Source organism: Bubalus kerabau, chromosome 11, assembly GCF_029407905.1.
Source record: "Bubalus kerabau isolate K-KA32 ecotype Philippines breed swamp buffalo chromosome 11, PCC_UOA_SB_1v2, whole genome shotgun sequence".
NCBI classification, from domain to species: Eukaryota; Metazoa; Chordata; class Mammalia; order Artiodactyla; family Bovidae; genus Bubalus; species Bubalus kerabau.
In genome coordinates, this window is record NC_073634.1 from 99,686,584 (window position 1) to 99,697,500 (window position 10,917).

The following is a 10,917-nucleotide window of genomic DNA, read 5'->3' on the forward strand; positions in this document are numbered from 1 at the left end:
GCTTTTTATTCCTTTTTCTTGCCTGACTGCTCTGGCTAGAACTTCCAGTACAGTGCTGAATAAAGTAGGGGGAGAAGACATTCTTATCTTGTTCCTGGTGTTAGGGCAGTGAGGGTTGCTGGGTGATTGTTGGGGAGCAGGTGAGGGAGCAGGTCTAAGGGAAAGGGAACTAGGACCTGAAGGATGGCCGAAGGTCATGTGGCAGGTGGCAAGAGGTCAGGATTTGGGAGCTGGCAGTTCCTGCGTGATAACTGCACCCTGAGAGAGGATCCACTGCCCAGGACAGTGTGTGCCCTGGGAGGACCCTGGGGAAGGACTGCCTGGTGGGGGGGCTCCTCTCTTCAAGCCAGAGCCTGTCTCCTCTTCCAGAGGGCAGCCCCATGAGACCATCAGTGGGGGTGGGTGGTCAGGGCATGAGAAAGATCTTTCTGCCAGGTTTGGGGAGGAGACTAACTACCAGCCAGAAGTGGTAGCTGGATGGGGGTGGGGGACAGTGCTCAGAGCTGGACATTCATGCATTCATTCATTCAACAGACATTGATTAAGCACCTACTATGTGCTACCTTGATCTAGGTTCTGAACAGAAAGGGTGACAGTTAGACAGTGAACAACAGAGACAAGGAATGAGTATATTACACAGTTCCTTAGGGACTTCTTAGGAATGCCAGAGATGCCCTATTCCTAAAGATGGCAACCAGCCCCTCCCTGGTGGTCCCTCATCCATTCCCCCTTTCCTATCACTTTTTCCCCATCACCCCTCTTCCTCCCTCCTGTTTGGGAAATCACCCCCACTGCCATCTGCAGTGGCCATCTGCTGGGTACCCACTGAAAGGGCACAAGGTTGGCTGCTGGGGTGGGCTGGGGCTCATTCTAGCCCTGGGTAGGCACAGTGCTGGGCATGGGCAATCTCTGTTGCCATGATGCGGGGTGCCGCTTCCTTTGTGCCCCACTTATCTGCCAGACACAGCCTGAGGGACGGTCATGGGCTCACAAAGGCCCTGCCCTGCACTGAAGGATTCCCCAGGGCATGCAGATGAGGGTGAATAGCAGCGTCTGGATAACTCACCTGGGAGGGGCAGGCCGCTCCTCCCTGTGAGCAGCACCCCCACACGAGGACTGCACATGCATGCGTGCTGCTTCAGCAGGCCTCTGAATCTGTGTGTGAGTGAATTCCTGAATGGATGTGTATATTACTTTGGAAGTGCATGTGTGCCCGGGTTCACTGTGTGTGCATGGATTGTGTGTACATGCATTGTGTGTACACGGCAGTTCACAGGTGTGCAGGCCTCTGAATTGTGTATGTGTGCCTGCATGTGCGTGTATGTGTCTGTCCATAACTACAAGAGGATGTGTGTTTTTACCTGTGACTCCCCACGACCACCTGTTTGTGGTCTTGTATGTCACTGTTCGACTGTGTACACGAAAGTCAGCACACATGTGGCAGAGGTACAGGGGCAAAGTCTGAACTTTTAGGATGTCCTGGGTCAGGTTTTCCCTGGTAATGGGTGTGCCTGAGGTTGCAGATTAGGAAGTAAAATGTGGGGCAAAACTGGACCACAAGGACTCTGTGCGTGAACACTTGTGTGGCCAGAGGACAGGTGTGTGTCCCACACCACTGTAATTGAGTTTTTGAAACACTGTGGCTCCTGTCCTTCACCCCGTGCTCCAGTATGGCAATAACAGTCAACCTCTGCTGCCCAGCAAGTTTTCCACACTGAAGAAATGTGGGGGGTCACCTCTCTCCTCCCACCCTCTACCCCTGGGGTACGTGCATGCTAAGTTATCTCGCTCGTGTCTGACTCTGTGTGACCTTATGGGCTGTAGTCCACCAGGCTCCTCTGTCCATGGGATTCTCCAGGCAAGAATACTGGAGTGGGTTGCCATGCCCTCCTCCAGGGATCTTCCTGACCCAGGGATCGAACCCACATCTCTTATGTCTTCTGCATCGGCAGGCAGGTTCTTTACCACTAGGGCCACCTGGGAAGCCCCACCTCAGGGGTACCCTGGTTTTTAAGAACTTAAGGTCTCAGATGAGACTCCCAGGCAGTGGCCTCCTCTTCTTCCTCACCTGCCCCAAGCCCAGGCTGGGGAGAGGTGAAGTGGGGGATGTGTATACTGAGTGGTGGGCAGGTAGGTGGTGTAGGAGATATTTGTCAGGGCAGTGGCAGCTGTGGGGCTTAAGAAAAGGCCCAGGGTGCCACACATGGGGCAGGGTCTGAGGGGTGAGCGGGGCTGGGGACCCGCTTTTGGAGGAGTTCTGGGTGGGAGGGGCTGGCAAGGAGGGAGGCAGTTAGTGCAGGGAAGGGGCGATCAGGGAGGCCTGGAGAGCAGGAGCCACAAGGCCTGTGCACCGCGAGACTTGGGTTCGTGCAACTTTCTTGTGCTTGTTCCTCACAACTGACTCCAATTTACAGATGAGGCAAGTCAGGCTCGTGGAGCTTCATCCTGCTGGTCAGCCCAGACCAGAACGGCCAGGCCACAGACCCAGGGCTGGACCACGGCCCCAGCCGAAGGGACAGGACATTTCCCATGCTCAGAGGTGAGGTCCTGGACTAAGAGGTTGGGGTGAGGGATGGGGTGGCCCCTTCAGAGCCCCAGGGGGGTTGCTCTGAAACAGAGCATCAGAGACATGTGAAGGGAGAGAATTTGACCTGCTTGGGTGGCAATAGCCACTGGGGACACCCATACAGGGGCCAGTGAGAGGGGCCTGAGTGGACAGGCTTCCGAGCCCACCCGAGACACCCTCTGGGGACGCCCAGAAAGACTTGAGTGTCTCTGGGGGTTGGTGAAATACTGCAACTTGCAGGTGAGGTGGGGAGCCAGCACGAATCATGTGCTGCGGCTACTGTGGCCTCAGTTATGCACAAGCAGGGGTGCTGGGGCATGTGGGGGCTCCCCACTCAGGCTGGAGGAAAAGGGGGTGCCACAGTCAGCACAAGCCCCTTGGGAACTTGACTCTGGGTTCAAATTCCAGCTCTGCCTCCCCCACCTTGGCCAAGTATGCCTCACCAACCACTCTCAGCCTCAGTTTCCACATCTGTAAAATGGGGCTAATAATACCATCTCCCCTATAGCAGCAGTCCCCAAGATTTTTGACACCAGGGACCAGTTTTGTGGCAGAGTTTTCCCACAGGTGGGGGTGTAGAAGGGTGATTTCAAGATGCTTCAAGAACATCACAGTTATTGTGCACTTCATTTCCATTATTATTACATCAGTTCCCTCTCAGATCATCAGGCGTTAGACCCCGGAGGTTGGGGACCCCTGCCCGATAGGACTGTTTTGAGGCCTTAATGAGATAATTGGTTCAAAGTGCTCATTAGAACAGGGCCTGCCAGGGAGGACAGACAAGCCTGAAGCCTCTGTCGAGTGGACTGTACTCCCTCTGCACCAACCTCCAGGCCAGAGGTGTCACCCTGTAATTATGTTTCGGGGCACAGACCCCCATGGTATTTCTGGTGAGTTTATGAGTCTGGGAGATTAGCTGTTCTGAGAAGAATCTCGTCCTCCCTGGCCTGGGGAGGGACAGGGTGCCAGGGTGAGCTGTGTGTGGAAGTGGCCATGAGTGATGCTTTATGGGGCCTGTAAAAGCTGCTGACCCCGCTCCTGGACTTAATGAGATGAACAGGGCCATGGGAGCCTCCAATAACCTGCAACTCCAGCTGAGCCCAGCTGACCCGACATGGGGCAGGGACAGGCCTCAGCTCTGCCCTGAGACCCGGCAGGTTCGGGTGAGGGTACGGAAGAGGGGGGCAAAGAGGCCCATGCCCCACATGCTGGGGTGCAGGAGCACTGGACACAGACCCCAAGCCCTCCCTGCCCAGCTGGGGCGGCATGGGTGCAGAATCAGACAGACCCAGGGCCCGTGGGGTCTTGGACAAGCCAGTTCTTGTCCTGGGCCTATTTCCTCTTCCATGATGCAGCGATTAGAATCCACATCTGTGGATTGTCCTGAGATTTGAGGAGAAGAATGAGTGAGCCTGGTGCCCAGAGCCAGGGCCCCAGTAAAGTGTTGATAGCTTAGGTCCTCAGGGTACTCCCCGCTTGGTCCCTCAGCCGAGGTTCATTTGCCTTTGGGCCTCTGCTCCCCAAAATGAACTGGGGTGCAGTGTGCCTGAGCTGGGGGGTGAGCAGAGGCTGTGCTGCTTGTGTCTTCAAGAATGGAGAGGAATGTGAGGGGTGGAGGAGGGCAGACGGTGGCGGGGCCTACGCTCAGACTATGCACCCCACCACCTGGGTGGAGTGCCAGCGTCTCTCTGGGGACCTTCTGCCAGGCTGGCTGGTCAGGACAGGACATGGTCCTTCCACTCAACCATGCTCATCTCTCTGTCCATCTGTCCAGGGACCTCTGTCAGCAAATGTCCCTTGGCACTTCCTCAGGGGCAGCCCCTTACAATCTGTGTTTTTTCCAATCTTTACGACACTCTGTGCAGACGAGGAACCTGAGGCCAGAGGGGCCAAGCCCCTTGACTCTGAGTAAGGGGCGGATGTAGAAGTCTACCCCATCCAGTGCCCTGTGTCCTTGGCGCCCCCTGCAGGTTCGGGCTGGAATAGAAGGGACGTGGGGGTTGGGGGACTTCCCAAGCATTAGGTATCTGCCCCTGCCTGGCTCAGCCCTTACAACTCAACCTCAGCTTCCCTGCCCAGCACTCCAGGTCTCCATGGGGGCCAGATTCGGCTCTGAATCTGACTCAGTTTTTGAGTACTCTCTGTTCCTCTCTTCTGCCCCTCCCCTCTTTCCCCCAGCTTTTGTTTTCTAAACAGCAGGGCCGAGTGAGGGTCTCCATGGGGGGTGAAAGCAGTTGAACACATCAAGGGGCCATCCCCCTAGACTTCTCCCTCCTCTCTCCCACCTTGTGAATTGCTCCTTCGCCCACTAACTTCAAGTCTTTTTTTTTTTTTTTTTTTTCCTTAAATCAAAGTCTGAGCAGTCATCAGACCAATGCATTGCCTTAAGAACGTGGAAGAGATCCCACTTTGAGGGGGCTGGGCTGAGAATCCCATGGACAGAGGAGTCTGGCAGGCTACAGTCCATAGGATTGCAAAGAATCAGACACTACTGAAGCGCTCACTTTGGGTGGGACAGGGCTGGCCGTCCTCTCTCTTGCTCCCTCAGCTCTGCTTCTGGTGTGACAGACAGTCCCTACTTTCCCACAGGGTGTGTGGGACCCAGAAAAGCCCCTAGAAAAGGGCCTGGCACATAGTACGCCCTTGGCTCAGGGGAATTCCCTTGCTCTGACCCCAGCCCAGGCTCACCCCCAAGATGGCCTCCAGCTTTGCGTGAGGGGTGGGCTCCCTGATTCCACTGCAGCTTCTTTGCCAGGCACTGTCCAGCAGCCAGATCTGCCCTCTGGTGGGGTCTAGTGAGGACCTGGGTGGTCCCAGACCTCCTCCCAAGAGTGTCCCTTTGCTTATGGGGTGTGGCCCCAGGGGATGTCTGTATGTGCTCACCTTCGGGGAGGTAGTGTGGGGACAGCCTGTCTCAGGGCCCTCCCACGTGGCTTGCACCCACCCTGCCCTCTCCTGGCCAGGCTTCCGGACCCCAGTCAGTCACCCCCCACCAACTGATGGGACCCGGACTATCTAGGACTCATCTAGTAAGACTGATCGTGTCCTATGAAGCAGCAGAGTGCAGTGGTTGGAGCCCAGCTTCTGGTGCTGGGTTGGCTGGGGTTCAAATCCCAGCTCCTGTTTCCAAGCTGTGTGATCTTGGGTAAATTGCTTAACCTGTCTGTATTTCACACACCTGAAATTTGCCCCTCACTGATGAGGCAATTGCCCCACTGTCCCCACCCAACAGAGGAGGAAATGGTGGTCTCACTGCCTGATTCCAGGGGCCTCTGCTTACTCAACCCAGCCTCCTTACCAGAGGCCACAGGAGGGGTCTGTTACTGGTGGGAGGTACACCAGGCGGGGCCATGGCAGGGTGGGGGTCTGGTCTGGCTGTCCCTCAGAGGCCTGGTGAGCCCTGGCCTCACCAGAGACCCAATTGGATGAGAACTCCAATTAAAGGTAATTCCCCTTTTTCCTACCTTGAAATTCCTATTGATTTCCTCCCTAAATAGAAATTCCCATTGATTCCTTGTCTGTTCAGATTAGTGTCCTTGGCTGTGGCCTTCAGTGCATAATATCTCCCCGCTTCCACCCAGGCCCCAATAACTCTCCCCAAGGTGACCCTGCCACCCCCCCTGTGCTGGGCCCCATGGCTTCCCAGCTGGGCTGGGGGACAGCGGGTGGAGAGGGGTCCTGAACAGGGCTCTGGGCTCCCTCTGATAGCCATCATCCTACTTCTGCCCTTAATGGAGATGAGGAGGGGAGCACAGATGGACATGTCACTAGACTTGGACATGGAACCACCTTGTCGGACCTGCCTCTGCCCATGAACTGTTGGTCTGTTGCCCCACGGAGACGCACAGAGGCATCAGTGCCAGGCATCAGCTGCCCGCATGGTCCAGGGGGCAGCCCCGCCCTCCCCCAGGCTCCTCTGCTCAGACTGGCGCACAATCACTGGCTGTTACATTTTCAGTTTGGGGAGCTTGTTGATGTCACACTGGTAGCTTGAAATCAACCATGGTGGGAGAATTTATACCATGTAAATTGGCAAATGCAACCACTCAGGGGGCCTCCCGGGTGGCGCCAGTGGTAAAGAACCTGTCTGCCAATGCAGGAGACATGAGAGACCTGGGTTCGATCCCTGGGTCAGAAAGATGCCCTGGAGAAGGAAATGGCAACCCACTCCAGTATTCTTGCCTGGAGAATCCCATCAACAGGCTGTCCCAGAGCCTGGTGGGCTACAGACCATGGGGTCGCAAAGAGTTGGACACAACTGAAGCGACCTAGCACCACTCAGGGTCTCTCTCCTTTCATCCCAGTTGTGAAAGAGAGCCTGTTCTTAAGCTTTACCAGCACACCACTGCCCCAGACTCTGTCACCCGCCTTCATTCCTACCCAGGAATACTGGGTGCCTCTAGCTTTCTGAACTTTGGGAAGATCCCTTGGAGGAGGGCATGGCAACACACTCCAGTATTCTTGCCTAGAGAATCCCATGGACAGAGGAGCCTAGCGGGCTGCGGTCCACGGGGACTGAAGTGACTTTGCCACCAGCTTTCTGAACACAGTGATCTCCTTCCCAGCTCCCTGCCTTGGCTGTGCTGTTCCCTCTGTCTGGAATGACCTCCCCATCCTTTCCTCCATGGGGAGATCCTTGATGACCCTGCTTGATTTCCTTTCTCTTTGTGTCCCTCTGCAAGGCCTGGGCTGGGTATACGGGGTTCAGCAATAGGAAGACAGGCAGGCCCCTGTCCTCAGGCAGCTTGCAGTTGGGGGCCCAGGCTCAGAGCCAGCTGGGTCACCAGGAGCTGGGTGGGCTTGGGCAGTCACCATGCTCCTGCAGCCCTCGGTACCCTGTCTGTGCAGTAGGTCAGAACAACCCAAATCGTGGTCACCCCTGCCCCTGGGAGCAGGACCGAGCCTGGTGTGGGCTGGTGTCAGCTGGCTGAATGCTCTTACCCACGAGGAGATACTGATGCTTTCCTCATTTTTCCAGGAGGAAGATGAGACATAGAGAGGCGAAGGAACTGCCCTGACTCAGGTCACACTGCTGGTAAGTTGAGGGGCTGGGATTTGAGCCTGCTGCGTGCATACCCATCCCACCCCTGAGCGCTGTCGGCAGGGATGAAGCCCACCCTGTGTCCAGGAGGACACCTGGTTCTCCTCTGAAACGCTGGCCAGTCTGGGTTAGAATGGTCCAGGTCTGGCGTGCCTCTCCCACCAGTCTGGGGCTTCCTCCAGGTGGGGGTCTGCATCTGATTCTCATCTGTCCTAGTGTCCAGCCTGGGGCCAGACACTGAGGAGGCAGGAGGAAGAATCTGAGAAGTGGTCTCGGATAAGGGTGAGCAGGTGACTGGGGGAGAAGGAGGGTGCTCAATCACTCAGTCGTGTCCGACTTTGTGACCCCATGGACTGTAGCCCACCAGGCTCCTGTGGTAGGCTACAGAGGAAATTTCCATAGAAATTTCCAGGCAAGAATACTGGAGTGGGTTGCTATTTCCTACTCCAGGAGATCTTCCTAACCTAGGGATTGAACTCGTGTCTCCTAGGTCTCCTGCATTGGCAGGCAGACTCTTTACCACTGCGTCACCTGGGAAGCCTGAGGAAGGAGGAGGAGGCATAACTCAGCTGGCCCCCCACTCCCAGCCCCCACTTAACCCTATGGGGGGACCCTGCCTCATGCAGTAACTGCTGCCTGCCTCCATTCCCCTACCACTAGAATTGGAACCTGGAGCTGCCCCCAGCTTGTACTGGTTGGAGGTAAAAGGAAAGAAAGGATGGTGATGACAAAGGATGTTTCCTGCGTACCTAAGGCGTGTTTGACTTTCGATGTTTGGCGTTTCCACATCAGCCTTCTCATGTGAGGACTGCCGAACCCAGGAAGTCCACCTGGACCTTCAGACCAGGAAACTGGCATGTCCAAAGTCACGTGAAAGTAATTTCTGGAGTGCGTGCTTTGAGTCAGACCTGCCTGATACTGGCCTCTGCATCACCAGGGTCCTGTAATAGCAAAGGCAAAAGTCCTGGGGTCCCTCGGATCTGGGTTCAAAACCCAGAGCTGCTTCCTGCATATGTACCATGTGATGGGGACAGGTGACGTCAATTCTCAGAGCCTCAGTGTCCTCAGATCCCCTCTGCCTGGGCTGGGGCCAGAATCCAGGGAGATCTGGTTTGTAAGCCTGTTAGTGCTGAACATTGCCCAGCATAAGGGCTCTGTATGGGATGGCTGTTCTTCCCTCTTTTCCCAATGCCGTCCAGACCCTGCCTGGTCCCCCCAACCTCTGAGCTGTGCTCAAAAATGAGGCTGACCTCCTAAGGAGCCTGGACCTTCAGGTCTCACCCCCGCACCTGGTCCAACCTCACTCTTTGACCCTCTCGGCTTTGGGCTGACCTCTGTCCAGACCAACCGTGACTTGAGATGGTTCTAAACCAGACTCTATGGGAACAGTCCCTTGGTCCCTCCCATTGTTCTACTGATGGCTCCGGATTCCAGGGCCTCCATCCCTGTAGGACTTTGAGCCTCAGTCCCCTCTCTGTTAAATGGGAACGATTGTATCTCTGGGCTCTTCAGGGCCTAGGGAAGGTGGTGGTGTTGGTGATGCGGGCAGGGTGCTCAGCAGAGTCGTTGCCACAGCCACTGGGACCTCAGGATCAGGTCCTAGGGGCAAGGTGCTTAATGACTGTTTTAAGAGCTGAGGTTTATGGAGTGTTGAGGATTTTCCATGCGTGGTCTCCCCATATCCTCCAGCAACCCCATGAGGCTGCTCCTATTAATATCACCAGACACAGCTGCTAAGAGGCAGGGGTGGGGTTTGGTTACTCGCCCCAGGGACCCTGCTCCCACCACGATACAAATCACAAAGCTTCCCCTGTCTTCCTGTAAAGCCGATTCTCTGTCTGATGTGCAGACATTTTTGTGATGGGTATAACCTGATTATTTCCCGATTAATCACTCACCATAGCTAATTCACTCTTCCCATTGATCCCAACTCCTCTAGAAGGCTGCCCCCCTCCCTCTCTAAGGGCCACCCCGATGCTGATGGGCACCTCTGAGAGTGCCAGGCGGGGATCTGGTTGAACTTGCTGAGGTTCAGTTGGTTGCAAGAGGGCAGGTTGTGTGGGTGGCAAAGGCCGTGGTCTGTGCAGGCCTGGTGTGGGTGGCATCCTAGTTTTACCTGGCAAACAGTGACCCATCTGGCAGCATCATTGGAATCCCCCCACCCCAAATAGTCACCCATTCTTTCCATAAATAGTGATGGAGCGCCTACAGAGTGCCAGGCCTCGTGCAGTGCATTCCCCTAAGAAAAGGCCACCTGTCTATAGCTGTGTGCCTGTGTCTGCATATGGAATTTGTTTATATTCATTCACTCACTCATTCGCGGAGCATGGACTACGTGTAGATAGATCTGTACCCTCACAGAGCATCTCTCCTGGTTGGGGAAACAGATGATAGACAAACACCTTGCCAGGGTTGACTCCAAAAGTCTCCAGGGCCATGAGCAAGTGGCTGGGGTGTCAGGGCTGGCTCTCTTGAGAGTTGTTTTTGGAACTGCGAAGATTTCGGGGGAGAGCATTCCTGGAGGAGGGAACAACTAGTGCAAAGGCCCTGAGGTGGAAATGAACTTGGCTGAGACCAAGGACTGAAAGGCCGATATGTGAATGGTGAGGGCCCCATTAGTGGGAAGACAATGAAAGTTCAAGTGCAGCCGCTAAGATTCTGCCTTCTGGAGTTAAACCTTAAGGGCTAACTCCTTAAGGGCTAACTCCTCCTGAGATGGGCTCAGGAGGGCTGGCGTCCCCTGAGGCCGTGTCAGACTTACCTTCCCGCTGTGCCCACCAGAGTTTCCCTGGCCTCCACTCGCTCCACCTCCTCTCCCTTCTCCCCTGTGGCCAGTCCGAGGCCAAAGTTCTCAGCCCGGGTCAGGACCACCTCCTCCCAGCACATCCCACCATCCCCATGATCCGCTGACAATGTGGCTTGGGGAGCAAAAAAAAAAAAGCTCGTGTTTACAGAACAGCAGCAAGGTATGTGCCTGTGAACAAAGCAGCTTGTTACACTTAGGCCCCAATAAAAAATTTTCTAAGTGCCTAATTAACAGTTTAGGTAGATATAAAAACATAATGAGAAAAACAATCTGTTTGCGAAAAAAAAAAAAAAAAGAAGGAAAAAAAAAAAGGAAAAATTGGCAGGGCCCGGCTGGCTGCTAATGGTGGCGCGTGTCCGTCTGTGCAAGCTCAAGTGGCCGGGAGGGCCGGCCCGGTTGGTCCGCTCGCACGCCGCTATTGCACCTCTGTACGTCTGAGCAATTTTAAACTTGGCAGGAAGGGAGCCGCGCGGAAATTTGCGTAAGCCTTGATAAATATTTTAT

At 55.2% G+C, this 10,917-nt stretch overlaps 1 long non-coding RNA gene across 1 annotated transcript in view; it reads left to right on the top strand.

Annotated features, from left to right (window-relative positions):
• Window positions 1–2,408: 2,408 nt before the first annotated feature.
• Window positions 2,409–10,917, top strand: part of LOC129622616 (uncharacterized) — a 43,401-nt gene continuing 34,892 nt past the window's right edge. The window contains exons 1-2 of the long non-coding RNA XR_008700078.1: window positions 2,409–2,539; window positions 7,545–7,601. This is a non-coding gene — a long non-coding RNA (uncharacterized LOC129622616). The remainder of the gene's footprint in view (window positions 2,540–7,544; window positions 7,602–10,917) is intronic.